The sequence below is a fragment of the Bos grunniens genome, chromosome 22 (genome assembly GCF_055505025.1).
Source record: "Bos grunniens cultivar Pamir isolate PY7600 chromosome 22, Bosgru_T2T1.0, whole genome shotgun sequence".
In the NCBI taxonomy this organism is placed as follows: Eukaryota; Metazoa; Chordata; class Mammalia; order Artiodactyla; family Bovidae; genus Bos; species Bos grunniens.
Window position 1 is genome coordinate 58987999 of NC_141186.1, and position 16255 is coordinate 59004253.

Consider the following 16255-nt stretch of genomic DNA (forward strand, 5'->3'; position numbering starts at 1 on the left):
GTGGGAGCAGAGCCCTGCAGGCCCGTTCTTCTGGTTTTCTAGAGACTCTGAAATTCCAGCTCGGGGGAGGTAAAACCTTCCAGTGTATACATATTGGTAATAACGTTTAAATATATATGTATTTTTTAGAAAAACCAACTTGTGGGGGCCAAAGAAACTTGCTCTCAGGGCACCAGCTTTCAGTCTCTGAGTTTCTCCATAAACAGTAAGCATTCTGGCACGTGCCTGCCCCCAGCCCCTTTTTGTGTCCCTGGCAGACGTTGCTGATCACTCCCAGAACTCTCTTTCTTGCTCAGGCAGGACTCCGCCTTGGACTCCCTACAGTCCAGCGTTCTGGCAGCCACGGCCCGTCAGCCGGTATCAACAGAAGTGAGGAGTCCCACCTTTCCCACTAACCTACTCCCAAGCCACTCATTTCAGAGGCAGGAAAGGACTAGTTTTAGCTCACTCATAACCAGACGTGAAAGGATCAGCTTCTCTTTGGCAGCTGACAAAGACAGAGGCACTGGATGAAGGATGTTTTGTGTGCTGGAGTGTGTCTTTTTTTTTTTTCTTCAAAAGTATAGGTTTGGGACCGAAGCATCTTCAAATGCAGAAGATGTAGGCCCCACTTCCTGCCCCTACTGCCCACTGGGTCCAGGTGGAGGGCATTGATAGACAGAGGTAGGGTGTTTGTGTAAACATAATACTTTATTTTCAGGAACCACAGAAACGCCATTCGCCCCCCTGTGGGGGAGGAGAACAGGAGCTCATGGTCTAAATCAAAGGAAAATGATCAAGGCGCCCAAGTTGGAGGCAGACTCCTGTCGGCTGTCAAGCTGGTAATTTTGTTCCCTGAGCCGGGAGGGGTAAGGTGCTGTTACCACCTCCAGGAGATTCTGGCAGCCTTTGTCAACGCTCTGCTTCCCCAGGAGCTGGGAGGGTGGGAGTTGGAGGGATGAGTCAGACAAGGCTTCTCTCGGTGGGGCAGGGGGAGACCCAGCAAGGCGCAGAGCTGCTCCTGTGGGTGGGCGTGCGGCAGCCTCAGGGGAGGGACGCAGCTGGGTTGGAGGAGGCTCCTAGGAGGAGGGTAGTCAGAACCAGGCGTGGGACATCGTCAGAGGGGCTGGTATGAGCCGCAGGTCACAAGCTGCTTTTGGGATAGGAAATGGCAACCCACTCCAGTGTTCTTGCCTGGAGAATTCCATGGACAGAGGGGCCTGGCAGGCTATAATCCAAAGGATCGCAAAGAGTCGGACATGGCTGAGTGACCAGGCATATCGGAAACTCCCAGCGTCCTCTGAGGGCAGTGTTGAGCAGTGGGAAGGAACGCTGGGGCCTGGATTCATATCCTCACCCATTTGGGACAGAGTTATGGCCTATTGTTCTGGGTATAAAAAGCTCTCGGCTCCCAAACTAGGGGGTGCAGGGAAGTGCCGATTTGGGGTGATGGGCCAGTGCATTCAAACAAGGCCTCCTGTGTCCCCCAGGCCTGTGGCATTCCCCAGGGGCGTGCATGGCTGGGTTGAGATGTTCTGAATTCAGGACCTGGAGAGAAGTCAGTTAATTAACTTCTTAAGTTAATTCTTCCCAATCTAACTGGACTCTTACTTTTTTTAAGTTTCTCACTTTTTGAGTGACAAAACGGATGAAACCCACTTTCAGTACAATTTCACATAATTTCAGATTCTGAGTAGCTTATTTCATATGACAGTTGAAAGCTATTATATCAAGTTATGGTATAAAATGTTCTGATTATGGGTCAATCCTCATTGTATCTCAACCTGTAAAGTGCTTACTATGTTCTGTGTCCTACTCATAAAAGTACACCTTTAAACCAAGGATGAAACACCGCAGGTGTCACCTTGGAAAGCCTGCGGGCACTGAGTTTTATCGAGAGGCTCTGAGGGAGCGTGCCTAGAGCTGCGAGCCCCGCCGTGTGCAGTGGGGAGCCTGCCCCTCGTATGGCAGGTGCCTGAGTGGGCGTGTTGTGGCCAGCGGCTGCTCGGAGGGGCACCCTGGGGTCACTGTATGTGTGAGTGGAGTCCCCCGGGGACAGTTGGCAGGATGACTGCTCCGCCCAAGGAGAGTGGACGGGACGTGTTTGGGGGAAACACGTGCCCTCACCTCACCTCTGCCCCTTGGCCCTTTAGCCAGGCTCCCCCAGACTTCCGGTCCTGACTGTCCAGCCAGGACCTTCCCCTCCCTGGGCCTCAGCATCCCCCTCGGCTTTGATTAGATGCCCCAGCTCCAAAAGCCTGTGGGTCCAGCAAGGGAGCAGACCCCAGGCCGGGGCCCTGCCTGCCCGCCTGCCCGCCGCAGCCGCATCCCCAGGGAGCACAGCTGCCACCCTGGGGCCGCCCTGCTCTTGGCAGGTGGGAGACGGAACTGCAGAGGCCCCAGCGGTGGCGGGGGGCGGTGCGCTGGGCAGCCCAGCGGGCCGGTTCCTCTGCCAACCGCGGCCTGATTTAACCGGCATGGCATGGCACAGTGAGGCCCTGAAGGGCAGTGCCAGCCGCTCCGCGTTCCTGCCCGACTCAGAACACCTGAGCTGCCTCGGCTCCTCCCACCCCAAGTGGGGCGATGCTCCCGGCAGCCTGGGCTGATCCGTCAGCCTGCCCTGCTGCTCTTGTCGTCTGCCTTCTCTGCCGGCCTGACTCCCTGCTCCAGGGCAGGACTCTCCTCTCTTCTGCAGTTTCCCTTCTTCCTCTTCTCCTCCTGCACCCCTCCCCATCCCCCTCCTCCTCCCCACCCCACCCCCCCGGCCTCCCCCCACTTCCCATCCTTCTCCTCTTCCTCCCCATCCTTCTCCTGTAACACCCTACAGCCTCGCTGCTCAGACTCTGGTCCTCAGATGGACAGCGTGGGTGCCCCCCAGGAGCCTGTGAGAAAATGCGGACTCTCAGGCTGCACCCCAGCCCTGCTGCGTCAGGGCCTGCAGTTCAACAAGCCCCCCGGGTGACTCGTGCACTTCTCTAATTACAGGGTAATCAGAGTTCATTAAAGTGCCAAACACCGCAGCCTCACCTGTAGCCCCTCTGCTGATTGCTGACTCGATTTGCTTTCAATTTGCCCTGCTTTCTTCCCAAGGGTTTTGTTTTTAACTTTATTTTATATTGGCGTTTAGTTGATTTACAATGTTATGTTGGCTTCAGGTGTACAGCACAGTGATTCAGTTACACACATACCCACTCTTTTTCGGATTCTTTTTCCATGTAGAGTATTGCAGAACGTTGAGTAGAGTTCCCTGGATTCAATGTTAATCCCAAACTCCTAATCTGGCAAGGGTCGCCAAGAGGAGGGGACAGCCCTTGCAAAGATGACCAGAGGGAACCAGGAGGTGGGGGGTGGGTGTGTCCGTGTGTCTGCGTTGAACAGACAGCGGCGGTTCCAGGGAAGAGCATCACCGAGGTCAGGAGGGGGCTGAGGTGGTGTGGCTCGGACAGGGCTTCTGTGGGTCTGCTGTGAACATTGAAGCGAGTGAAGTCAAAGGCTGGACCAGGCCACTGTTTTCTAGGAGCGGGCTCTGAGGTCAGAAAGCCTGGGTCCAGATTCTGACTCCACTTCCCACGTGCTGTTTTACTGCGAGCAATCCGATCTGTGCCTCCGTTTCCTTACCCCGCAAATGGAGCCCACAGAGGTGCTTCCATCGTGCCAGCGGATGTGAGATTAAATGAGGGAATCCATGGAAAGTACTGGGAAGCGTTCCTGGCGTGTAAGCGGCCAGCTGGAGCCCAAGGCCAGGTGGCCCACTGCCTCGAGCCTCAGCTTCCTCAGCGGCGGTGAGGGCCGCCCTCTCCTGTAGGGCTGCTTGTGAATATTCAACAGCCGACAGACAGGCATGTGCCTGGCCCTCTGCCTGGCAGGCTTGGCTTCTCTCGTTGAGCTGGCACTGTAGTGGGGGAGACGGAAAAAGCATAAACAGATAACACGGTTGCAGAGATAGTGGTAAGTACCCCGAGAAATACCAGACAAGATGGGAGGGGACAGGGTGATGGCGGAGGGGACCCTGCTTCCGTTTGGTGGTCAGAGAAGACTTTTCTGCAGCGACGTTTGAGTCGAGATCTCAGAGCCAAGGAATCGGCAGAGACAGGGAAGGAGTGTTCCGGCCGGAGGAACAGCGTGTGCAGAGGCCCTGAGGTAGGAGCGCTCTGGGCCTGACTGTGGGACAGAGCAGGGGCCCCGTGGCTGGAGTCGGGTCCCAGGTTTTAGCGAACGAGGATGCAGGGCACCCAGTTAAAGACCTGAACAGCAAAAGATTTTTTGCTGTTGTCCAGTTGCTCAGCCGTGTCCGACTCTTTGTGACCCCATGGACTGCGGCACGCCCGGACTCCCTGTTGTTCTCTATGTCCCAGAGTTTGCTCAAACTCATGTCCATTGAGTCAATGAAGACATCCAACCAGCTCATCCCTCTGTCGTCCCCTTCTCCTCCTGCCTTCGATCTTTCCCAGCATCAGGGTCTTTTCCAATGAGTCAGCTCTTCGCACCAGGTGGCCAAAGTTTTGGAGCTTCAGCATCAATCCTTCCAATGAATATTCAGGATTGATTTCCTTTAGGATTGACTGGTTTGGTTAAAAGGATTTTTTAATATAAGTGTATTCCAAACGTTGCCTAAGTCACTTGTTGTTATCTGAAATTCCGATTTTACTGGGAACCTCTATTTTATCTGGCAGTCCTACGCTCGGGGGAGGAGCTGTGCGGGGGGGGGAGTGATTCATCAGCCTGATGGAGGCTTGGCTGGCCTGGGGAAGTGGTTGGATTTCTTTCTAAGGATCAGGGTTAACAGGGCCGAGGGCTCCAACCTGCATGCTGGCCCAGGCACTAAAATGGGTGGGCTTGCAGCTCAGTGGGGAAGGTGTCTGTCAGGGACCCCGGAACAAGAGGTTTGGGCCACTCGCTGTATGGAGAATTCTCCAAAAGATGACTCATCGCAAGTCACAGACTAGATCTCAGGCTGCATCCCTCCCAGAAACGACAGGGAGGGGAGGCGGTCGGAGTAGTGGGAGTGATGTTAAAATTAGAACCACTGTGCTCTCCTAATTACAGATGCAGTCGGAGCCCTAGGAATCTGTAACGGGCTTCCTTGCAGCCCTCTGGAAGGGGCTTCCACCACGTGTGCACTCACGAGGAGCTGGGAGAGGGTCTCAGGGGATGCTGTGTGCCCAGGAGGGGCACGGGGGGTCAGGAGGTGGGGCTGGGTGTGCACACCGCTCTGCAGCTGGCGGCGAGAGTCCATGACGTCAGGCCTGCCCTGCCCGCTGTGGGCCTCGGGGGGCGGATGGGGGCAGAGTCAGCTGTAGGAGAGGCTCCCAGAGGCGGCGTCTGGGTCCCTCACGCGGGCTCTGCTGGCCCCCCGGGGCTCAGCGCTTGCTGAATGAATGAATGAAAGAAAGAATGAATGAGTGAGGGCACTTTGGCCACCCCCTCCTTCTCGTGGCTGGGCTATTTTAAGCCTCGCCCTAGGCCTTGTGTGGGCGCCTCCACTCCACGTCACAGCAAACAGATTAAAAGGCACCCACGTGCCTCATTAAATAGAATTTCTATATAACGACACGGCAATGAGTGGAGATGCCGTGAACTAGTCGACTGAGGTTCTGTTCTGTGGACACTTAATTGAACATTTATTCATTTTGACACGTTAGTATGTCTTTTCCTCTGTCCTCCACCCCCCGACCCCCATCTGCAAAACTCTGCTGGGCCCCCGACAGCCTCCTGGCTACCGATGCTCTGCCCCGTGGCTAAGCAGGTGGCCTTGTCTCGGGGCTGCAGTGCCCTCCTCAGCCTGTCTGTAAGGGGGACGGTGGATGCGGTGACCACCTGGGCGCATCCTCCCAGGCGGAGGCTTGTCAGAGCCCTCCCGCTTCCTTCAGAGACAGGGGGTGAGAGTCCCTGCCGCCCTCACAGGGCCATTGACTGCCGGGGGCGCCAGCATCAGCAGTTGTTCCTATCCCCACTTTACAGGTGGAAAGGCAGAGGCTGGGAGGTGTGGACAGCCCTGGGGGGTCCTGGCCTGCCCGAGGAGGTGTGGGCCGAAGCGCATCACTCACCCTGGGGGCAGGCCCGTTACCCTTCAGTCCTGACCGTGTGAAGGAGCTGCTGACGGGTCTTCAACGCCCCGCTGGGTGTGCACTCTGTTGTGTCAGACTCTTTTCGACCCCCTGGACTGTGGGGCACTGGGCTCCTCTGTCCATGGGACTTCCTGGGCAGGAATACTGCAGTGGGTTGCCGTTTCCTGCTCCGGGGGATCTTCCTGACCCAGGATCGGATTCACATCTCCCGAGTCTCCTGCACTGGCAGATGTGGTCTTTACTGCAGGGAGGCCCAGGCCTCTGTAGTGAACGAACCAAATCCTCACCACGAGGCCACCAGGGAACGCCCCTAAAAGTATTTTTGTTTAAAACAGTAAAGAAAAAAATTAAATACGTGTTTCATGTATACCCAGTAACAGCAAAATTCATGAAGGCAGCATTAAACATTTTTTTATTGGAGTATAGTTGATTCACAGTGTTTTATGTTAATTTCTTCTGTACAGCAAATGCTTCAGTCATCCATACATATATATTCTTTCTCATATTCTTTCCTGTTAGGCTTCATCACAGGATACTGAATGGGTCCCTGCGCTCGGCAGGAGGCCCGTGGTGTTTATCTGTGCCGTGTATAACAGTTTGCCTCTGCGAATCCCGAGCTCCCGATCCCTCCCTCTTCTCCCCTCGGCAGCCGCGCGTCTGTTCACCGCATCCGCGTCTGCTGCTGTTTCACAGACAGGCCCATGTGTGTTGTGCGTTAAACTCCGCATGTGCTGATACCATGTGGCGTGTGTCTTTCTCTTATCTGATTTGCTTTGCTTAGTATGATCATCTCTGGGGCATTACTTCATTTTCTGGTGGCTGGGTATCATTCGATTGCATGTATGTGTGTGTGTACACATGTCACATCTTCTTTATCCATTCCACGGACATTTAGCTTGTTTCCGTGTTCTGGCTGTTGTAAACAGCGCAGCTGTGAACATAGGGGTGCATCTGTATATGTATGTATCTTTTCAAATTGTAGTTTTTCGGGATATATGTCTAGGATCACGATTGCTGGGTTAATTGGAAATGCTGTTTTTAGTTTTCTGAGGAACCTCCGTACCATTTTCCACAGTGGCTATTCCCACAAACAGTGTAGCACTTAATATTTGTAGACTCTTTAATGGTGGCCATCATGAAGGCCGCATCTGAATGGCCAAATTGAGGGTTCCATGGGGTTGGGCTGCAGTTAGCATGCCATGTGCTGTTCACGGGCTAAGTTGTGTCTGGCTCTTTGCGACCCCGTGGACTGCAGCACGCCAGGCTCCACTGTCCTTCGCTGTCTCCCGGTTTGCTCAGATTCACGTCCACAGAGTTGGTGATGCCATCCAACCAGCTCACCCTCTGCTGTGTCTCCTCAGACAAGTCAGTCCACCTCTCTGGGCCGTCCCATTCCTGATAAGGATTGCTAATGCAGACAAGGTCCTGTGCTAAGGATCTAACGCTAAAGACTCCTTTTTCTGATGGTCTTCCCCTTCTTTAAAGGGCAGGTCAATGTCTGCCATACAGGTCCCGCAGACAGTGGACCAAAGGCGTGTGGAGGAACAGGCCCACGTCCTGATATTCAGTTCTGTGCATGCAGGCGCCAGGAGCCTGGCACTGGGGGTGAGAAACGCGGGGAAGGGCTTCAGTTCCGTGGCAGTTGTGCACAGGTGCTCTGAGTCACTGCAAGGAGCAATGTTGCAGGACCAGCTCCAGACCAGCCACCTGCTCCTGCAAGGTGAGATGACCGAGGAATGACGATCCTTCCTGATTTGCAGAAACAAGGTGATTGATACGGTGACTTTAATCACCAAGCAGCTTTATCTAGAAGAACCACAAATTGCTCCTCAGCTACTCAGAAAGAGAGGGGCTTGATGGCCATCTCTGAGGATTAGCAACGTGGAGCATCAGGACAGGTGAGGTGGCGGGGAGGTGGTCAGCAGAGACTCCAATCCCCAGGGGGCTCCTGAGACGCCTTAACTCTCGTAAACTTGTGCTCCTGGATCTCTAGGGAGTCCTGTTTGAGTCTCTGCCCTTTTTATTATTTTTTGGCCGCGCCATACATCGTGTAGGACCTTATTTCCTGGACCAGGGATCAAACCCACGCCCCCTGCAGTGGAAGCTTGGAGTCTTACCCACTGAAGCACCAGGTAAGCACCCTCCCGCCCGAGTCTCTGCCTTTTGATAGGAGAGTGGAAGACATTAACCTTTATTGTACTGTTTGTTTAGACTTACTTGGCCATCTTATTTTAACTCATCATGATTTCATTGTGTTACATTTTTAAATCGATCAAAGTATCTATTTCATTTTTCCCCCCTCAACTGCTTTGAAAATTATGCCTTCTGTCTCTGTTTGCCTAGTGAATAACTGTATATTTTCAACACACATACTTAGTTTTCTAATAATGTTTATTGTTTAACAGCGTCTCTGTTCCAGCCTGGTCTTTGCGAAAGCTGATAAATCCCCGAGGCAGGGATTAGGGAGTGGGGGAGGGGCCCCAGCACTGTCTCTGTTTCCGCATATGACCTTTATTTATCCTTCGAGCTGCCTGGAAAGAAGGGTTCGTCCTTCCATTCATGGATGAGTTAAGTGACGCTCAAGAGCCAAAGATGGTGGTCCAGGGCTTATCAGCAAGTGGGCGGCCAAGCAGGAGTTCTAAGTCCTGGCTCTTTCTGCCATTTTTTGTCTGTCTGTCTGTACGGTTCACCACTTGTCTGTACTTCCTCAACAAAGAGCCAGTGAGCTGGAGTATGAAGACAGAGTCAGAGGTGAGTGTGTGCAGGGGTGAGAGGGGAGAGCCCTCCCCGTGGTTGACTGGTGCCTGCTTCTTGCCAGTGGGTTCGGGGTGTCTGAGAGCCGCACCGAGCCCTGGCGGGGCACACCCTCCTGCCCACATACTCCGGGAGGACTGCTGTGCTGGTTCGGGGTGGGGGCTGCCTCTCTCTGCCACTCATTCATCAGATGCTTGCTGAGCGCCTCTGGGTGGCAGTTCCTGGCAGGGGGGTGGTTTGGGGATCAGAAGGCATCCAGGTGAGCCGTGCAGAGGAAACAGGGCCTGGAGATTCTTTGTTCCTTATTATTATGGCTATACTTTGAAAAGGTGATACATGCATGGAAGACAATATCTGAACTGTACAAAAGGCTATAGAGTCAGCCTTCTCTCCACCCCTAGGATGATGTCGTTATATAAAAGGTAAAATATACGTGAGGAGGTATAAAAAATCCAGCGGTGCCTACCTTTGGCATTATCTGGAGCGCATCCTTGTGGAAAGAGTCTATACAAATTCAAGAGCACGCTTCTGCACGCTCCTTCGTGTTTTGGTGCTGCTGGGAGAAACCCACGCCTGCCGTGTGCCTGACCCTCATCACTTCCTTTATCCTGAAGGTCGCCCTTGCTGGTCTGTAGAGAACAGCCTTGGTTGAGGCCACAGACATTCCATGAAAGGCACTGTCCATGATGCCTTGGAGCTCGTGAGTGGGTTTACTGTGGGACAAACCCCTGAGTTTGGAATTGTGCGTGTGAGAGAGTGGAGGAGGGTTCGAGTCCCAGCTGTCTTCAGAGGAGCGCGTTCTCCGAGGCGTGTGTGTCGCTGCCACCCCAGCCGTGACAGGCTTAGCGCACGTCGTCCCAGAGCTCCATCAAACTGAAGACCGTCTTTTAAACACAGCAGCAGGAAGAGCCTCGAGAGAGGCCCAACCCGGCGGGGTGGGGAGCTCCTAGCGGGGCTGCATGCTGAGCCTGGAGAAGCTGGTTACCCACCTCCCGGCCACCCACCCGCATCGCCCCGCTTCAGATAAGACTCGGGAAGAGCGGTCAGACTCCTTAATTAAAGCCGTGCTACCAGATATGGTGGAGTGTTTTTCCTTTTAATAGCTTCAGTGAGACATAATTAACATACTATACAATTCTCCCTTTTAAAGTGTACGAGTCAATGCTTTTCAGCACATTCACAGACTTTTACAATCAATTTTGGAGTATTTTCATTACCCCATAAAGAAATCTTCATCTACCCACCGGTCACCCAGCCCCTCCCCTCAGCTGCCGCTGGCCGGTTTCTCTCTCTGTGGATTTGTCCATTCTGGACCTTTCGTGTAAATGGAGCCCTGCAATAGCTGGTCCTTTGTGACTGGCTTCTTCTACTTAGCGTCATGTTTTCAGGGTTCGTCCATATAGCAGGTGTCAGTATTGTATTCTTTTTTTATTAACAAGTAAATATTCATTACTTTGTCAACAGAGGTCCGTCTAGTCAAGGCTGTGGTTTTTCCTGTGGTCATGTATGGATGTGAGAGTTGGACTGTGAAGAAGGCTGAGCGCCGAAGAATTGATGCTTTTGAGCTGTGGTGTTGGAGAAGACTCTTGAGAGTCCCTTGGACTGCAAGGAGACCCAACCAGTCCATTCTGAAGGAGATCAGCCCTGGGATTTCTTTGGAAGGAATGATGCTAAAGCTGAAACTCCAGTACTTTGGCCACCTCACGTGAAGAGTTGACTCATTGGAAAAGACTCTGATGCTGGGAGGGATTGGGGGCAGGAGGAGAAGGGGACGACAGAGGATGAGATGGCTGGATGGCATCACTGACTCGATGGATGTGAGTCTGAGTGAACTCCGGGAGTTGGTGATGGACAGGGAGGTCTGGCGTGCTGCGATTCATGGGGTCGCAGAGAGTCGGACACGACTGAGCAACTGAACTGGACTGAACTGAGGTATTCATTGTGTGGATAGACCGCTTTGTATCAGTCAGTTGATGGAGACTTGTTTCCATATTTTTGCTCAATGCTGTTATGACATTTGTGTACAAGTTTTTGCGAGGATGTATGTTTTCAATTCTCTTGGCTATACATCTAGGAATAGAATTTCTGGATCATATAAGTGCTTAAATGTCTGAGGAACTGCCAGGCTATTTCGCAAAGCAGCTGTACTATTTTAGATTCCCCCCAGCTATGTATGAGCGTCCACTTTCTCAACATCCTTGCCAACGCTTATTATTTTCTGTATTTTTAATTTTAGCTAACCTAGTAAGGGTGAAGTGGTATGTCAGCTTGGTTTCGATTTGCATTTCCCTGATCACTAATGATGTCAAGCATCTTTTCATGTGCTTATTATATTTTTTTGAGAAATGTCTATTTAGAGCTTTTGCCCATTTTACACTGGGTTGTCTTTTTAGATTGTTGAGTGAAAAAAGTTACTTATTCTAGAAACAAAAGTCTCATCAAATGTATGACTCACAAAAATTTTCTCCTGTTCGGAGGGTTGTCATTTCAATTTCTTAACTGATTTGACAATTTCTTGTCCTTTGAAGAATTGGCAGGTGGGTTCTTTACCACTGTCCCACATGGGAAGCCCTCCTGATGGTTTTGGTTTCATAGATAAGTCATTATGATTTTGATTTCCATGTCCCGAGCAAGTAATGAAGCTGAGCATATTTTTGTGTGGTTATTTGCCATTAATATATCTTCTTTGGTAAAATGTCTGTTCAAATCTTTTCCCCATTTTTAATTGGGTTGTTTGTCTTATTATTAAGTTGTAAGTGTTCTTTATACAGTCTACTCACAAGTTCTTTGTTGAATGTACATTTTGTGAATATTTGTTCCCATACTTTTCTTTTTCTTAACAGTGTTTTTTTTTTTTTAAGTAGAGGATTTCCTTTTCAAAGGAAACTCCAAGGGAAAGCAGTCTTGAAGAGCCAGCAGCGGTTAGTTCTGTGGTGCCAGGTGAGGACTGAGAAGCAGCAGGACTACAGCCGGGGGGCCCTGACTGACCGACTCTGACTCCGGGTCAGAGAAGGCGCAGTGCTAACCAACACGTCCCCACCCAGGGCGGTGACTGGGAGCCGGGCCCATCGCCGTGACCTGAGGCAGGTCTACCAGGATGCAGGGCTCTTCACACAGCATGTGGGCTCTTAGTTCCCTGACCAGGGACCAGACCCGAACCTCCTGCAGTGGAGGCGAGGAGGCCTCTCACTACTGAACTGCCAGGAACGTTCCCTTTAGTGTCTAAAAAAAAATTTTTTTTTTTTTACAATGTTGCATTGGTTTCTGCCACACAACAACTCGAATCAGCCTCAACTACACACATTCCCCTTCCCTCGTGAGCCTCCCCACCTCCGCCATCCCTCCCCTCCGGGTCATCACAGAGCAGCTTCCCACCAGCTCTCCGCCCCACACGCGCTGTGCCTACGTGCTGTGCGTACGTGCTGACGCCGCGCTCCCCACTCGCCCCACCCTCTCCCTCCCCAGAGTGCACGAGCGGTTGCCACGCCTCTGTCTCCACTCCTGCCCTGTAAATAGGCTCATCAATACCGTTTCTCTAGATACCACATATATGCATTAATATACTCTGTCTTTCTCTTTCTGACTTACTTCACTCTGTATAACAGGCTCTAGGCTCATCCCCCTCACTGGAACAATCCACCTCAAATTTGTTCTTTTTATGGCTCAGTAATATTCCATCGTAAATAGGCAACTCGATATCAGGAAAACAAACAGTCCAATCAAAAGATGGGAAAGACCGTTAACAGTGTTTCTTTTTTTTTTTCATCATGATGAAGTCCAATGTCTTGCTTTTTTATTCTTTTAGAGTTCATGCTTTTGGTGTCATACTTAAGAAATCTTTGCCAAACTCAAGGCCATTATGACTTTCTCCTGGGTCTTTTTCCCTAGAAGGTATATATACTTAAGTCTCACATTTAGGTTCATGCTCTGTCCCCAGTTAATTTTTGTAGATGCTGCAAGTGTGAGCTTTCATTTTTTTGCATGTGGATATCCAATTGTGCTCGCAGTATTTGTTGGAAGACTATCCTTCCCCTTATTAGGCTTCTTGGTATCTTTGTTAAGACCAGTTGACCACATGTGTGGGGGTCTCTTTTTGCCCTCTCCTCTCTTCTGTTGGCCTTTTTGTCCAGCTTTTCCCGGGGCCGCTTGCTCTGATCGCTGTCGCCTCACAGTGAAGCCTGAGCTCATTCAGCGTGCCCCTCCAACTTTGCTCTTTTTGGCAATTTGAATGGAGCAGCTTTCGTTAGATGAAACTTTACTGCACTGAATACCAGAGTGAACCCAGTCACTGTGATGATCAAAAGACCCCCCCACCAGATTTCCAAAAGTTGTGATTGGGGGCAGTACCACCCCCCTCCAGGAGAATTTCTTCCTCAAAGGGAGAGGAATCAGATTAGCATCAGCAGCACTAAATGATAGAGGAAAATGGTAGAAACCCTTCCAAGTTCTGAGGAAATTGATTTTAACCTAGAATTCTATACCCAGAAAAACTGTCAATTGAGTGCGAGGGCAAAATATATCATTTCAGACACCCAAGGACTCTGAGACCTTACCACAGGCTGTCTCTGGGAGAATTGCTAGAGGACGTTCACAGCAAAATACAAAATTAATCCAAGAAAGAGAATTCATAAAATCCAAGAAAGCATGGACCCAATCCAGGAGGGAAGTGCCAAGAAATCGCCGACGATAGCCACATAGCAGGCCAAGGAGGTACCAGGCCAAGTTGTAACGGTGAGTCAGAGAGCTCTCAGGAGGGTTTTTACGGAGAAAAATGAGGATTCTGCAACAAAGGGTGATATTTAAAAGACAGATGGTCTCACTGAGAAGCTGAATGTGGATAATGACAGTAAAAGCTAATAGATGATTATATCATGCCTCTCCTTCCCCTCTCTCCTCCAAACTTCTGTTACCTCTCTTTTCTTTACAGCTAATAGTAATATGTTTTGTTTTTTTTTTCTGCCCCTTGGCCTTGTATTCAGGTAATGATAACCCTGGTAAAGCCTATCACTGGCTTTTCAGGTTTAGAATCTCCCCACACAAAGCAAGGGGATGTTCACGTGGGTGACACAGGGTCGGGAGAGGTGGGGATGTGAGGCTGGTGCAGGAGGCTTGCTGGCCGAGCTCTCAGGACCAGCACCAGGCCCAGGCAGCAGGAGGGCCGGCCGACGGGCCCGTCCCAGCAGAGGCCTCCGCGAGTCCCATCAGCGGCTCTGGAGCTGGGACCACCCTGCAGAGCTGGCCGAGTTTGGACAAAGGCGCTGGGCTCTTGAGCCCCTGCGTGGACCAGTCACAGCCTCAGGGAAGCAGGGGCGTAGCTTTGGATGCGGTCGAGTCCTTGGGCACGGGGCAGTATCCAAAGAGGAACACTGCTGAGCTGTCAGATGCCGACGTGTCTGGTGGGTGGCGGGTGAGAGCCCCGTCCTGGGGCGGGGTCTTGTCGGCTGCCGCGGTGTCCACACACAGACCTCCTTTGTTGTCCCCTGCGGGGATCCAGACGAGAGGCAGTGTCACAACGGGATGACCTGTGTGTGTGTTCGCTGCTTCATTTTGCAGGTGTGTTAAAGCACCCTGGGTTACCTCTCTCTCTCCACCATCTGCCACCTTGCCCATCAATGCTCTGACATCATCGGCTTGCGTGGGGAGACTGTAAAGGACGTCTGGGTGGCTAACAGTCCAGAGTCTCGTCCTTCATGCAGAGGGAGGTCAGTTAGCTCGCTGCATCTGGGGGGCCCAGGGGGAGGCAGCATGGAGATAGAACCATGAGGTCAGCTTCAACCCAGAACTGCTGCAAGAGGGTGCTGGGGTGGGGGTGGGGACAGGATATGGCGGTTGGGTGGGGGGATGTGGGAAGCTGCTCCTCACCCCCCCATCAGCTTTTCCCCACCCCCACTCCTCACTCAAGTGCCCCAGGATTTACACCTGAGTTTCCTTCATTCCCAAACTGGCAGAGACCCCTATATGTGTGGCCCGAGGGTCAGATCTCCCAAAGAACTCACTAGATGCCAAGGTCGTATCCCTTTTGGGAAAGCTCCTGGTATCTTTATAAAGGGAGGAAATATTATAGAACCAGCTTGCAAAGATGTTGGTATATTTTCAAAATATAAACTGAAATGATAAACACATTTACACACACAAGCAGGATGTAATTTTGCCCTAGAGAAAATAATTACAGGATTTATAAAAACAGTATTTCTACAACATCACAAGTAGCCTAGGAAAGCACTTGGTGAGTTTGAGGACCTCGAAACAGCTCCTCCTGCCATTCTCTCTTTCACAGGCCATGCCGAGGGGCCACCCAAGGAGGCCTTAGGGCCCTGGAGGGTCAGGGGTCTCTCTAGGTGGGGCCCATCATCTCCTCCAGGTAAAGGGGTGTCAACAATCGTGGGTGTGGGAAACCAAGTTTTATCGAAGCCAGTGTGACGCCAGCCTTAACAGACACACTATACCATCAAAATGTACATTATTACAAGGTTTTTAGAAAGTCATGAGATGTAGCTAAAGCTTTACCCAGAGGCAAATTTATAACATTTGCCAGAAAACAAACAGTGGAAAGAACTAAACTCTCCCGAAGGCAGGAAAAGAACAAGGTTAGTCCTAAGGAAATTTAGAGCATGAAAAGGATAGAAGGTTATTAAATGTCAAGAAATAGAAAATACTATCGCTGGGCAACCTGAGGCTCAGAGACGAAAGGAACCGCTGAAAGGCTCAGGGCCGCGGTAACAGCGGGTCTTGGGACTGCAGGCCCGGCACACCAGACCCGGGGTGTGAAGGAAGGTCCCTGCCCGGGCCTTGGGAGTTGATCCACAGCCGCATCGTGGAGGCCTCGGGGCCGCCAGCCGCCTAGAGCCGTCCAGGACAACGGACGGCCTAGGAAACTTGTCATGCTTGGGCAACAGAACGAACCCCGCGTTTTTATCACACTTGGTAAAAAATGCCAGAGTGCTTCTGAGCTCCTTATTTTGCTATTCACAGCCCAGTCGTCGGCTGACAATATGTAGGAACGTCTGTGTTGCCGAATTTCTTGGTGAGACTAGCATCTCAGAGCGACCGAGGCGGCGGTGAGGAGGCGCGAGTCGCACCCCGGCGGCGGCGGGCGCGGGACGCAGGGCCGGCAGGCGGCGCCCTCCCGCCGCCGCCGCCTCCCGCCCGCTCCTCCCGCGCCGGCCGCCGGGCGCGGGCTCCCGCTCCGCCCGCGCCGCAGCCGGCACTTTGCAAACTCCTCGCCCGCCCGCGGCGGCCGCAGCTCCGCGCCCTGTCCGCTCCGGTGCGGCCGCGGGGCCGCGGGCGGCGCGGAGGCGCCCGGGGCGGGCGCGGGCGGAGGCGGGAGCCGGGCGCCGAGGCGGGGCCGCGCCGGGCCCCGCGCGCCGCGCCCCCCGGGCCGAGCCCCGCGCCGCGCCGTGCCGCGCAGAGCCGCCGTCCCCGCCGCGCAGCCACGGCCGCGCCGCCGCCGCCGC

The 16255-nt window shown here is 52.5% G+C and overlaps 1 long non-coding RNA gene across 4 annotated transcripts; it reads left to right on the top strand.

Moving 5' to 3' along the window:
- Window positions 1-3793: 3793 nt before the first annotated feature.
- LOC147348744 (uncharacterized) lies at window positions 3794-11641 on the top strand. 4 transcript variants are annotated; one of them, XR_015151963.1, is made up of 6 exons: window positions 3797-3927; window positions 4027-4119; window positions 7808-7945; window positions 8102-8179; window positions 8453-8798; window positions 9416-11586. It is a non-coding gene; the product is annotated as an uncharacterized LOC147348744 (long non-coding RNA). The 4 variants fall into 4 exon arrangements; XR_015151964.1 differs by lacking the exon at window positions 4027-4119 and having other exon boundaries at window positions 3794-3927; window positions 10266-11641; XR_015151962.1 differs by lacking the exon at window positions 8453-8798 and having other exon boundaries at window positions 10266-11641.
- Window positions 11642-16255: the final 4614 nt, after the last annotated feature.